We start from the raw sequence: 13,789 nt of genomic DNA, 5'->3' as shown, positions 1-13,789 counted from the left end.
AAGAGTTGAAGATTGTCACCTCCTCAGCAATGCATGTAGATAGGGCTCATTTATACATGTTATGTATATTATTCATTCCTAACACATTGTAAATTATTTGTATATCTTGTACAAAATAAACTCATGTAATTAACCTGTGAATTATGGAAGCTACTCAAAGTAAGTTTTTTTTTTAATATGTGAATTGAATTTGAGTTATAATGAGATTGTACTTCTGAATATTGAGATATTGAAAATCTGATGAGATTTCTGAGAAATCTGGATACTGTATTGAGATACATTATGTTTGAAAATTTTTGAGACTGAATCTGAATTTGAAAAACTGATGAGATATTATTGAGATAAATTGAGCTATGAATTTGAATATGTTGTGAATTGTCTTTGGTAGGTTCAGAAGAACTGTTAGTCCAAATTACAGCCGACACTTTGTCGGATTATCGTTAAAATTTTTGAAATTTCTAAATTAGTTAGATTTTGATAAAAGTAAAAATAGCCTAAACCTTAAATAAAGTTTTTGAATAAATAAATTAAGAACTGTAATGAAATCAGATAAGATTAGGTGCTCCGGCATGCTGTGTAGCATGCCTCACTCGACTACACTGTAGACGAGTGAGGGGTGTTACAGCTCTGGAGGTCGGAATGGAGAGCTCGATGCTTCTACCTGGTCCCGTCTTGGTGTCAGGGTAGCAGAGGCAGCAGCTTTCTTTATCTCCTGTACTTTCTGAGCTCTTTTTCGCTTGCGGCTCTCTTTTACAGACTCGTTTCCCACCATACCTGCACAAAGAATAAGTTAGTGAGATCACTAAGGCTAAGAGACCAAGGGTCTAGATTATACCAGTCACGGGACCGAGGTCAGAGAGTTGTAGCTTGTAATCCTCATGGCGATCAGCCACATCATCCACCACTTCAGTTCAGCCATGACCGCATCCAAACATGAATATTTGTGAACGGTAGCCTGATTTTTCAACTCCTTCACCATGGCGTCTTTATCTTTATTTAGGGCGATCTTCTTGGGCACTTGGGGGACCAAGTAATTCCAATTACGCGGGATCCCCTTAAAGCCATTCCTATCATTGCTTCTAAGTATGAAAAACCGATCTTTCTAGTTCTTCAATGAAGAAGGGAAATCGGTAAAGAGCCCGCAGTTCGGCTTGGCCTAGAAAAACCAAAATTCATCATCCCTTCTCTGGGCAAGCCTATGCAGTTCGGTAAAAACTTTGACCGTAGGCTCTAGCTTCTTAGCTCGACAAAGACCTCTGAATGCTACTAGAGTTTGCCAGGAGTTTGAATGCACCTGAGTTACACTCACATGGTAGAATTCTAGAACAGTTTTATAAAATCCATCCAAGGGAAAACGGAGTCCAGCTTTTAGCTGCTCCTCATACACCATGATGAGATCTCCTTCCTCAAAGAAATGATCGGCCCGATGATCGCTATGGCATCTGATGAGTTCGTAAGAATTGATCGAGAGATTGTATTCTTGACTGATAGATTGGAGATCGGTCTCTTTAAGGATTAACAGAAGTTCATCAACAGGCAGGTTCTCTTTCCTCGAAGATGATGCTCGCTTCGGTCTAGTAGCTTGACCAGTAACCAGAATAATGGTTATGCTAGACCGCCCGCTCGGCCCAACCACATCGCTTTCTTCATACGTCCACAAAATCTGAACGGAAGGTGGACTCGCAACTCTCTGACCCTCAGTACCAATCATCTTCACAAAATAAAAATAAAATTGGTCGGAAGAAGATTAAAGCCCTTACCAGAGTATAAAACAGCGCCAAAAAACTCTAGAAAAAGGGAGAGTGTTGAAATCGCCAACAGGAGTCTAAGAATGACATAAGGGGGCAAGTGGCTACCCCCCTCCTTATTTATACCCACTTGGGCATTAAATGCTCACACAACCCCAAGTGACACATTGGTTAATGGCACTGAGCCATTCCAATAATACACCAAAAGAAAATTCCAGAAACATAATAAAGAGATGGGACAAAAAAGATCGGTTATCGATAGATCATCAGATAAGATAGGCAGAATGGGGATCCGTCTAGGGATCAGATCCAACAGTTATTAGAGATCAGAATAATAATAAAAAACAGAATAAGCAGACTCAATTTTAAATAATAGATTTCATTTCAAAAGGGTCATATTACATCATTTGGGCGATCTCTCAAGGTCAGACTGCATCATTTGGGTGATCTCTCAAGGTCAGACTACATCATTTGGGCGATCTCTCAAGGTCAGATTACATCATTTGGGTGATCTCTCAAGATCAACAATTACAAATGTCCCTACACTACATTCTATCTAACTCGGACTACTCCTAGAACCCAAAATGTCGCATAATAGGCCTATGTCAAAGCCTAGTCTTGTGGCTGAATCAAAAGATGTGTTTGATCAGAAAGCCAGTAACAAGTACTGGATAGATGTCCAGCTCAGATGGGGTGACTATGACTCTCATGACACTGGGCGATGTCATTGTCGGTGTCATCAACTAGAACCAAACTGTAGTCAGGGCCCCCGATATGGTTGGGAGCCAAATGAACTTCAAGAGGCGATCACCAACATCAAGATTGAAATTAGCAGTCCACTTGTTTGAGATCAGTCCGCAGATCATATCAGTAAGCAGATTGGAGATTGGCACGGTAGTCATTTTGGAACCTGATCGGTAAATTAGTCCGGTCCTCTCGTTGTCATCAGGCGATGCTCTAATAATTATGTGATCACCGAAATTATCCATTTTTAAGCAACGAGCAAAAAACATAATCGAAAAAAGATTGGAGCGGTTGTCATGACAGTAAACTTCACGGGAAAAATTAAGAATTGGAAAGCGGTACATTGGAAATTCACCAAAGGAGAGCGTGAAAATTACGGGTTCCTCTCCCGTATATATAGGGCCCCGGCATTTATTGTATGCAGAACCCAAAGTGGATTCATCGGAAACTGAGGAATTTATTGCTTTGACCAATATGGGTCGATCTAGAGGAAAGTTCGAAAAATGAGAGAAATCGGGTAAAACAAGGAATAACATATAGAGAACAGAAGTGATAGAGAAGCCCAACCGCTTCCAATCACGACCTTTGATTCACAAGTTTAACCCTTGTCGTCGGATTCTAAGCAGTTAAAGCAGTCCAGTATAGCCCAATTTACATCATTGATCACAATTGTAAGGATAAATTTGAAGCTCTTAGATCAAAAGCAAATAACAGAATCAGCGCCTTTTGTTCCTAGCCTTTGGATCCATCTTGTAAGGCAAGACCCTTGACCGTTGGATTAAGGGGTGAAAGGACAGAAATTCTGAATGGAATCCCAACAATCAATTTTGATTCTCTTTAATTCTAGAACGTCGAATTGTGTCCTATTGAATCTAGGCCTTTCGTCTCCTCCTCTTGAAATCCTGACCCTCTATTCTGAGCGCCCATTCCCTATAAAACTTGCATGCGATACTGTAGGAGGGGGTGGTGATTATCATGGAAGAAAACTCTGAATTTCAATATAGCCTCATTATCTTAAATTCTTCAGAAACTTTAGAAACCAGTTTTCTAAAGTATCTCAAGGAAAGGGCTATAAACCTATTGATTCACACTTTTAGTACTCGCACATTCCCTAGCATACTTGACCTCATTCCCATCACTGAGATTGCGATTCTCATCACTTTAGGTCGGCTCAAGTCTCTCCTCTGCTCCAGTCTCAAGCCTCCTAAGATTTGCTGAGGTCGGTGTTGGCTCACCCGTCATCCCAGCTTTCTACAGGTATGCGTTTGACCTGTCGCTTATTAAATACCTTTGGTTTGTTTTCATGAGTGTCTTCTTTCTTTAGATATCTATCACATCGAGTCTTAAAAGAGATTTCCTTAGCTCACACCAGTTTTTTTTTTATCTTTCGCAAATTTTATTTTCATCATCGCATCATTTTTTTATTTCCCTTGAAAACAAGTGTTCGGGTCATCAACGTTTCATAATTACTCCAAAGAGTACAGGTAAAAGTGCTGATATTATAACTTTTAGCCCAAATAAATGAAAAAGTAGAAAAATGAGCGCAACTCGAAATAGCCATAGAAAGGTTAGAATAGGCTGATAGGATCGATATGAGAAAATGAGTTATAACATCAGACGACAAGACAGTAGATTGGAAACCAAAACAAGTTCGAGCCTTGGGCGAGTGACAAAGAGGACGAACTCTGAAGCCAGAGAGTCTGGATACAACAATCGTGCGAAAGATCGGCAAGAAATTCGGCCCAACGTCCGTTCATTTATGAAAATCCCATAGACCAGGAAAAACCTTTCTCAAGGGTTTCTTGCGTCTGGTAATTTTTCCAATATTTAGAGATCGGGAGAGAGCTCTTACCCGAGCTCTCAGCTCAAATTTTTAATAAAATATGTCAAGAGATCAGGAGAGAGTTTTTACCTGAGTTCTCAGCTTAAATTTTCATAAAAGGATGTCAAGAGATCAGGAGAGAGTTCTTACCCGAGTTCTCAGCTTAAATTTTCATCAAAATATGTTAAGAGATCGGGAGAGAGTTCTTCCCCAATTTTTCAGCTCAAATTTTTAATAAAATATATCAAGAGATCAGGAGAGAGTTCTTACTCGAGTTCTCAGCTTAAATTTTCATCAAAATATGTCAAGAGATCGGGAGAGAATTCTTATCCGAGTTCTCAGCTCAAATTTTTAGCAAAATATATTAAGAGATCGAGAGAGAGTTCTTACCCGAGTTCTCAGCATAAGATTTAACAAAATATACTAAAAGATCGGGAGAGAGTCCTCCTTTAAATTCTCCACTAAAATTCTAATATAATGTCTCTGATCGGGAGAAAATTCTTCCCTTTCTAACCCCAAATGCTTTTATTATGAAACTCTTTATATGCTTTTAAATAACGGGTCTGCGGGAGAGTTCTTCCAAAGTATCTCGAATATTACGCTGAGGCCCGATGGAGAGTCCTCCTCAAGGCACTCATATTTATAAGGTAAAATTCCCCCTAAAAATAACAACTTCACTACCCATCCTCAAAATACCCATTATGCAACACTTGTTCACTGAGGGGTCATCCTATATACTCGTGTACTTGGGCAACCTGTAATAGTGAAATATTAAATATCTCTTTTGTCAATACAAAGGGTTAACATTACAACTCTAGCCCCAAACTATCAATTTTAATTTATGAAGAGCACATCATTAAGTCTGCCTGCCCTCGTTGAGGGACGAGGTGGAGTGCCTAACAGATTCCTCACCTGTATATGGACCCCGAACCTAGAATCTCTATTTTTGAAGTAGTTTAAATTTATTTTTGTAAGAGGTTTTTTTTAATTTCCCTCAAAATTAAAGTGACGACTCCTCACTTTCTCCACTTTGGTAAGAATCGTCCGGCAACCGCAAAACCCTTGCGATATTGACTGACAGTGATTGATTTATAAATAAATACATGATAAATGTTCTATTTTTCATTAATAGTCCTTGGGAATTCTGCCCTTTTTCACCTAAGGAATGTTGGAATAATTCATTGTGTTTTGTTCTTTTTCATTATGCCTTGTGCAATGGTTTCTGTTGGGAATATACAAGTGTGGAATTCCCGCATCGGAAAAAGATGGGATGAATGAGAGACATATAAGTGGGAAGGACCCATAGACTCATTGTCTTAAGGTTTTGGGTTGGATGTGGTGTCAAGCCCATGAGTGTATTCTTTCATAAGACCTATCAAGAAGGATTCTCCTCAGGTGCTTTGGGCTTCTTAGATCTCTAACAAGTGGAGCCTTGGTTTGGCAGGGGATGGGTATGAAAATGGTGGTCAGTGATTCTCATAATGCTCTGACACGTGGATGAAAGAGTCAAGTGATTCCTGGTAGGCCCAATGGAGCAGGAAGACACTCTTCTGATAGACTCCCTAGATCTCTAATAGTTTCCTTTGTTACTTATAATTTATTTATAGATATAGGTCTATAGCCTATACATATATGTTTTATGAATGTTATGTTTATCATGCATAGTTGTACGCTTTACCCCAAAGGAATGATTGAATATTCTATCATTGCTTGCTTTTTAAAAAAAAAAAATTTACATTTAAATATTTTTCCTCATGCAGAACTTTATAGCCCTATTTAATTGAGATTGATAGTTTATTTATGTGTTATTGTGCTCTATATGACATCTCTTGTCTCAGGTATCATGCTCACATACTGTTTGATCATCTCTCTTCACCAAATCTAGTGGCACATGTTCAAATATGCAATGCATTGTCTAGGTAAATTGAATGCACACCAAGATTGGCGTGTTGACTTGAGAAAGGATTTTTTGGACTAGAATTCTTTTTAACCCATTATTAGCACCACTAGATGTGTGCATTAGCTTTTTTGATAACTCTGTCATGCTTATGTTCGGGCTTGTTGAAAAGTTAGTCTCAGCAGCATATGATATCATTCGTCAAATGCATCTCCAAAATTTTGGGTCTTATTCAGGGGCTGGCATTGATTCTAAGGACACAATTAGTTCTCTTGGCCATAGGTCATTCGTTGATCTTACCAAAGAGCTTTTTCAAATGCTTGCGACTATTGGACCTTATCTTTACCGTGATATAATATTGCTGCAGAAGGTACATATTTTCTTATATTCATTAAAATCTTTGTCGTGAATGGTCAGATGTTCAGTCAGCTGCTTCCTCAGCTACTGCAGCTAGAACATCAAGATCAGTGGAGAATCAAAAGCAAATGGAAGAATCAGCAAATAGAATACCAGATGAAAGCACAGGCAGAGCTGCCTCAGAACTCTACAGAATCTGAGGTATTTTATTTTATGAAATGTGTTATTTGTTATGTATGGATGTGCTTCATAATTGTTATTGGTTTCTCTGTGTTTAGGTGAAATCAGTGTTATTAAAGGCGATAAAAGGCACCAGGCGAGGCGCTAGGCGAGGCAAGGCGAGGCCATGGCGCCTCGCCTGGCTGAGGCGAGGCAACTTGAAGGAGGTGCGCCCCTGAGATTGCTGAGGAGAGGGGCGCTGGGCAACCAAGGCGTCGCCTGATTGAAGAAAGTCTATTTTCCCTTTTTCTATTTTTTTTAAACAGCATAAAAATACAAAAAAAAAAAAAGAACCCTAAACTCACGCCCCCAATAAACTTGCAGAACTGCACCAGACCAAGTATTTTTCCTTTCTCTCTCTCTCTCTCTCTGCCTTCTTCACCTTCTTTCCTCTCCTTCTCCTCTATTCTTCTTTTGTATTCTTCTCCCCTCTCACCTGTTGTTTTCTTCTTAGCAACAAACTTGGAGAATGCCATTTTTTCTCTTCTCTCCTACTTATTTTCCCTTTTTTTTCTTTTTATTTTTTTTTTATCTTTTCTATGCTTTCTTCTCTTACAAACAGTTACGCCATTTTTATCAAGCAGTAGCACTTTTTTTTGTTAAATTGTTGTTTCATATTGTTTATTATATGGGCACAGTGATATGCATTTTGTTATTGTCAATTTTTATATGATTTTTATTAAATGGATAATGCAAATCTCATTTAGAATGGTCAATTAATTTAATTTTAAAATGGTTTAGGTTCCATTAATGGGAAGTTTGATATGCTCCTCTTGGTTTAGGATAATAAGGTATTGTGCATTTGCAAATGGTAATTTAATGTGCTTTTTTACTTATTAAACCAGTTAAATGAATGAATTTTTATGTTAGAAGCATATATATATATTAGGCAATTTAGGTTACAACGCCTTGCTTCAAAAAGACCCTCGCCTCGCCTCTCGCCTAAGGCCATGGGATACCTTATCGCCTTAGTGTTGCCTTTCGCCTTAATAACTTTGGGTGAAATCACTTGCCTTTAGATTGGCATGTATAGAAAATAAGAGCCATCTGATTTTAAGTTATTCACCGTTGATTACTGCAACAGAGGAATCATCATGGTTAAACATGTGGTGAAAGGTGCCTACTTAAATTGCCTGTTTATTTCTGTTGTTTATCAATTTGTTAATTTTCTGTGTCTTAACTATCATGTTTACATTGTCATAAAAAAAAAAAAAAGACTATCATGTTTACATTCTTAACTAGTAGACATGCTTATAAATACACACTAATATTTTGTCTCTGCCCATTGTGTCACCACTTTATGCGGGATCTCGCACATCATTGAGTTGCCAACTCAATAAACATCCAAAGAAAATAAATTGGGGACTAAAATAAAAAGGAAATGGGACTCACCACCAATTTTTATGCTGGTGTCGTTGGATCACTTAAAATTATTAGTCTGTGTTATCAAAGATGGGTCCATGGTTTAAATTTTGTTGGATCTTTTCTTGGTGAAGTAGCATTAATGGTATAATGCATACTATGTCCAGCCTTTCAGTTAGTAGAAAGAATATTTAAGGGGTGTAATCAATATCAGACCTTAGTCCTAATTTCTCAACTTATGAAGTTTTGCATACATTAATCATTGTAGATAGGAGGAGGTAAGGATGCCGTTATTGGCTAGAAAAACAAAATTTGATCAATTATCATATAGTTATTAGGTGGCTTTAGCTGCATGAATCATTTATCTGTTTATTTTTGTAAATTCTTTTATTGAAGGGTTAGACTTACGCTTGATCTACAATATAACTCTATTTGTTTAAAATGTGGAAGGATTTATTATGTTCTATTTTTTTTTAATATTGTTATTATAATTATATTCTTTATTTGTTGGGCAGGTGAAAGCTTCAGCAAAATAGTCAATACCTGCTGGATCAATTAAAACACCTAAACAAGATCTTGCAAAAGAAGACTCCAAATCTGGAAAAGCAGTGGGCAGAACTCCTAGCACTTCGTCCGGTGACAAAGATATCCCTTCTCATTTGTTAGAAGGAAGGTAAGGAAATGTTATTAATGTTTCTTCTACAATCACATCTAATGGTAATGCAGTTTCCACAACAGCAAGAGGCTTGACATCATCTGCAAGAACCTTTGATTGTCATGGTGGTGAATTAAAGGTAGATAATGGAGCTGCCAAATCTATGGTAAAAGATGATGTTACTAAAGGTGGTGATATTCAAAAGCAGCCTCCTAGACTTGTTCATGCTCCCAAGCATGATAGTTCTCTTGTGACAACAAAGTCTGGTGATAAGCTGCAAAGGAGAACAAGTCCTGCAGAAGATCCTGACAGATTAAGCAAACGCTGAAAAGGTGATAGCAAATTGAGAGATTTAGAGGGTGAAGTTCGCTTCTCTAACAGGGAGAGGCCCATGGATGCTCGATTAGTGGATCTTGACAAGACAGGAACTGATGAACAAAGTATGCATAGAAGCATATATAAAGTTATGGATAGATTAAAAGATAAAGGCAATGAGAGATATGACAGGGAATATAGTGAAAGATCATAGCATCCTGATAAGTCTCGTGGAGATGATATTTTATTGGAAAGATCAACAGACAGGTCAATGGAAAGATATGGAAGAGAGCATTCAGTAGAGAGAGGGCAGGAGAGAGGTGCTGATAGGAATTTTGACTGGCCCTCTGACAAAGCTAAGCATGAACGAAATAAGGATGACCGAAGCAAGCTGCGCTATGGTGATACATCCATGGTAAAATCTCATGATGACGATCGATTTTATGGGCAAAACTTGCCACCTCCACCACCCTTGCCTCCTCATGTGGTTCCCAACTGCTAATTCGTAGACGAGATGAAGACGCTGATAGAAGTTTTGGAACTACCAGCATACTCAGAGGCTTTCTCCTAGGCATGAGAAGAAAGAAAGGCGACACTCAGAAGAAATTCTTTGGTTTCACAACATGATACAAATCATAGGAGAGAAGATGATTTTTGAGAGAGAAAGCGAGAAGAGCGAGAGGGACTATTAATGAAGGTATGTATTAGGTGTTGACTATTTATTCTATTTTCATTTAGGATTATTTGATGGGATTTGGTGACATGCAGAAATGGACTGCATTTGACCCAGTTTAACGTTCCATTCCTCCCTCTTCTTGTGGGTGGGGTAATCGTAGTTTGGTTGCTTGGTTGGATTGCATTGGCTTGAATTGGGTTGGTGTTAAGCCCATAATGAATTAATGTGTGTTGATGTTTGTGGCTCCTTTGTTCTTGTTTTTGGTTCACAAGTATCCTAAAAGTAGACAACGATGCATGGAATTTGAACAATGTATAGCTTGGCTTGTTTAATAAATAAGCAGAGCTTGAGCCTAGATGACAAAGTGTCCTAAGATGCTAACTTTTTTTTCACTTTTTACGCACTTAGAAGATCAAGGTTTTGCTTATCTTAGCAATGATAGAGATGGAGGAGAGGGAAAGAGAAAGGGAGAGGGAGAGAGAGAAAGTGAACCTTTTGAAGGAGGAAATGGATATTAGTGCCGCCTCTAAGAGACGTAAACTTAAAAGAGAGTAGTTATCATTGGGGGAAGCTGGTGAGTATTCTCCAGTTGCTCCACCACCTCCACCTCTTCCTATTGGTATGTCACAATCTTATGATGGGAGAGATAGGGGAGATAGAAAAGGAGCCATGATCTAGCGTGCAGGTTACTTCTATGAACCTCCAATGAGGAATCATGGTAAAGAAGCAGCCAACAAGATGACTCGTCATGATGCAGATCCGTATCCTTAAATCTCATTCTTAAGAATGCATTCATGATTTATGCGTATGCACCATATTTAAGAATACAAATGCATATTCTGTTAAACTATGCTCAAGCTGTGCTTATGATGGCTATCTTCCTATGAAAATCTAGTTTTTGTTTTCTTCAAAGAGATCCAAGTAGTACTTGGTCTTGAACTGGACCCATTTAGACAATTGCCCTTAAAACTGGGGCATGGCTGTACTTGGCTTGAACATGTGGCCTCAAATCCGATTATGGTCTTTAATGGACAGTATGTGTGTGTGTGTATATATATATATATATATATATATATATATATATATATATATATATATCATGAAATTTATGTTAGGCTTGATTATATTTTTGAAGCGTATTAATTACCTGAAATTCTAGTCCTTAATCCGGTTATAGGATGTATGACCGAGAATGGGATGATGGCAAGAGGCAAAGAGCAGAACAAAAGTGGAGGCACAGGAAGAAGGGTGTTGGAAACAGATCAAGACTAACTGTTTGGGTGCATCAAAATGGGTTTATGTGATTGCTTGAGTTCCTTTTAGCACTTACATTTCCTGTTAAATTGTACCAGACTAGCTATTATGGCACATGATTTTGGTGGTTCTTGTATAGAAGTTTATTAACTGAGATTGATCAATGCCATTTCTGTGCGATACATTATATTCTGAGCACTGTAGACTATATGGTAGTTTTATCTTACTAAATGTTTCTCTTCTAAATTCTATACCAAGTGTAAAAAAAAAAATTTGAGAAACATTTTAAATGAATTACGATATCACTGTCAATGGTATGAGGGCTTTTGTTTTGCTGCTTACGGATTGATCATATCAATGTTTCATCAAATCAAAGGTTATGTAAAAATGGCATTGTCCACTAGGAATCATTTATAATTTATAAATAAACTTCTAATCTCCTATACGACAGATCTAAATTAATAAAAAAAAAACAACCATAGTAAACTAATCTCCAGCCAATTCCTGGTTACAATGACATGTTTTACTGAATCACATTCTTCAAAAGCTATGGATTAATGTCTTCTTCTACAATCGCCATGGATATGCAGGATTACTCGCACTACTCCATTCGGTGCAATTTGGCGCGTAATAATAAGGTTGACAAGATGGATTGAATGCATTATTAGGATTATATACTTGCATCTGCCATTGATTATTCTTTTCTGCGTTTGAGTCTTTCCCAAGAACCTCACATCCATAGCCATTGCTAAATCCAGTAGGGTTTATCGAGTAGTTGTTGATAGGAATACTTGGAAGATTAAGTGAAGCATCAAGTATGACCTCCCAGTTATCATTTCCACCATCTTGTAATTGAATCAATGGACCCATCTCTTCCTCATTTCCTCTATCTTTCTTCCAAATAAACCATTATTTTCTTCAGATTTCACCCACCTAGAGCTAGCTGCAATAACCATTTTCTTATTATTGTCTGCTTCATCATCTTCAGTCGAACTTGATTTATTAGACTCCACCCAAGAAGATGGAGACGAGTGCACGAAGAAGACTCGTTAATCGCCACATCCCATTGAGGAAAGTCTCGAGAGCTCGAATCAGATCTCAGAATTTTTCTATGAAAGGGTACTTGTAAGAGCCACACAACCCCTTTGCCTTGCACCAGCCATAGAATTCGCAGAGTCGCTCCGCTTGCAAGGTCGCTATACTGAGCAAACCTCAATTGATGTAAGACAAGACCTTGAGCCGCTCGCCAAGTTTTATGGGCCATACGTAATTTTGGCAAGAGTTGGGAAGGTGACTCATCACTGGATTTGCCTCCAACATCCGCTATTCATCCTGCTTTTTCATGCGCCTATGCTTGAGAACAAGGTTGGAGTTGGCGTTGTTGTTAATGATTGGCCTATTATGGAAGATGATCACAATCAAGTGGCTCTGAGGTATTGTAGACTAGAGTTGTCATCGAGGGGACCAGCATGTGGAACAAGGGCTTATAAAATGGCTTAATCAGAGGTAAAAGATGCCACCGGGAGGATAGTGCTTTATCAAGGCCGTTCCTCAAGTTCCACTTTCTTGGGACAAGAAAATAATAGAGGAGGGGGTATTATCACATATTATAGGAGGAAATATAAGAATAAGATGTGATTAGGAATTCTAGAAGAGTTGAGGAGTTAGTAATTGGCAGGAAGCGTAACTAATTCTGTTGTGTTAGCTAGAATAGTCAGCTGAAGTAGTTACAAGGTAGTTATTGTGTACAAATACTTCAACTGTAACCTTGCTGTAATTCATTCCAAGAATTAGCAAGAACACAATATCTCTCTTCTATTCTCTCTTCTTTCTATTCTTACCTCTATTTCCATATTTCTTTCTCTTAGGGTTTCATAAACCCTAACAAGCTTCTAGTGTTGCAAGAAGAACTATAGCAGGTAGCCCCTAAAGAAGTATTGCAGTCAAGCGTTATCACCAGGAACAGTCTACCAGTCTCACAAGTTCTCATCAAATGGCTTCACTATTCAGCAGCATGGGAGGATGCCTCTTTCATCATGTCCCAATTTCCAGATTTTGCACCCTTCTTGGGGCAAGAAGGTGCTAAAGATTGTTACATATGAGAGGCAAAAGTACAGAAGGAAGAAGTCTAGAGAATAGTTAAGAGGATGAAATGCTATGGAGGTAGTTAAGAGGACTCACTTAGACAAGAACAGCTGTGACTACTTCAGTTAGAATAACTGAAGCTAGCTGAAGCTGTATAAATAAGTAGAAAGAATACTTGAAATGATAACTGAAGTTCTCATCTCTCTAATTCTTTCTTCTCTCTATCTCTGCTATTATCTCTCTCTAAATTCTCTATTTCTTTTCTTCCTAATTCTTTTCTTTCCCAATTACCTATAACTGCCTTGTTAGGGATTCAAAACCTAACAAAGGGGAAGGCAAGAAGGAAACAAACAATAATCTAGTCTTACTTTATCAACAAACATTAATTGAATCTGACTTTGTCAGTTATCTTCTTGTTTCCTCTTCATGCTCTCATGCTTCTCTCCTAGCACAACCATTATCAAATTCCAACAAAAGCCAAACAAAAATACTACACAAATAAAAAAGAAGCATTGAAGGATGCAACAGAGGAAATTTCCTCATATAAGCTAAAATACTACACAAATAAAAAAGAAGCACTGAAGGATGCAACAGAGGAAATTTCCTCATATAAGCTAAAACAAAAATCATCCCATCGTAAAAGAATTACAATAAG

General features: G+C 38.0%; 1 pseudogene; it reads left to right on the top strand.

Annotated features, from left to right (window-relative positions):
- Window positions 1–11,099, top strand: part of LOC110662404 (THO complex subunit 2-like) — a 79,554-nt pseudogene extending 68,455 nt beyond the window's left edge.
- Window positions 11,100–13,789: the final 2,690 nt, after the last annotated feature.

The sequence above is a fragment of the Hevea brasiliensis genome, chromosome 15 (genome assembly GCF_030052815.1).
Source record: "Hevea brasiliensis isolate MT/VB/25A 57/8 chromosome 15, ASM3005281v1, whole genome shotgun sequence".
NCBI lineage: Eukaryota > Viridiplantae > Streptophyta > Magnoliopsida > Malpighiales > Euphorbiaceae > Hevea > Hevea brasiliensis.
Note: the sequence above shows the minus strand (reverse complement) of the source record. Positions and strands in the feature narration are given on the sequence as shown.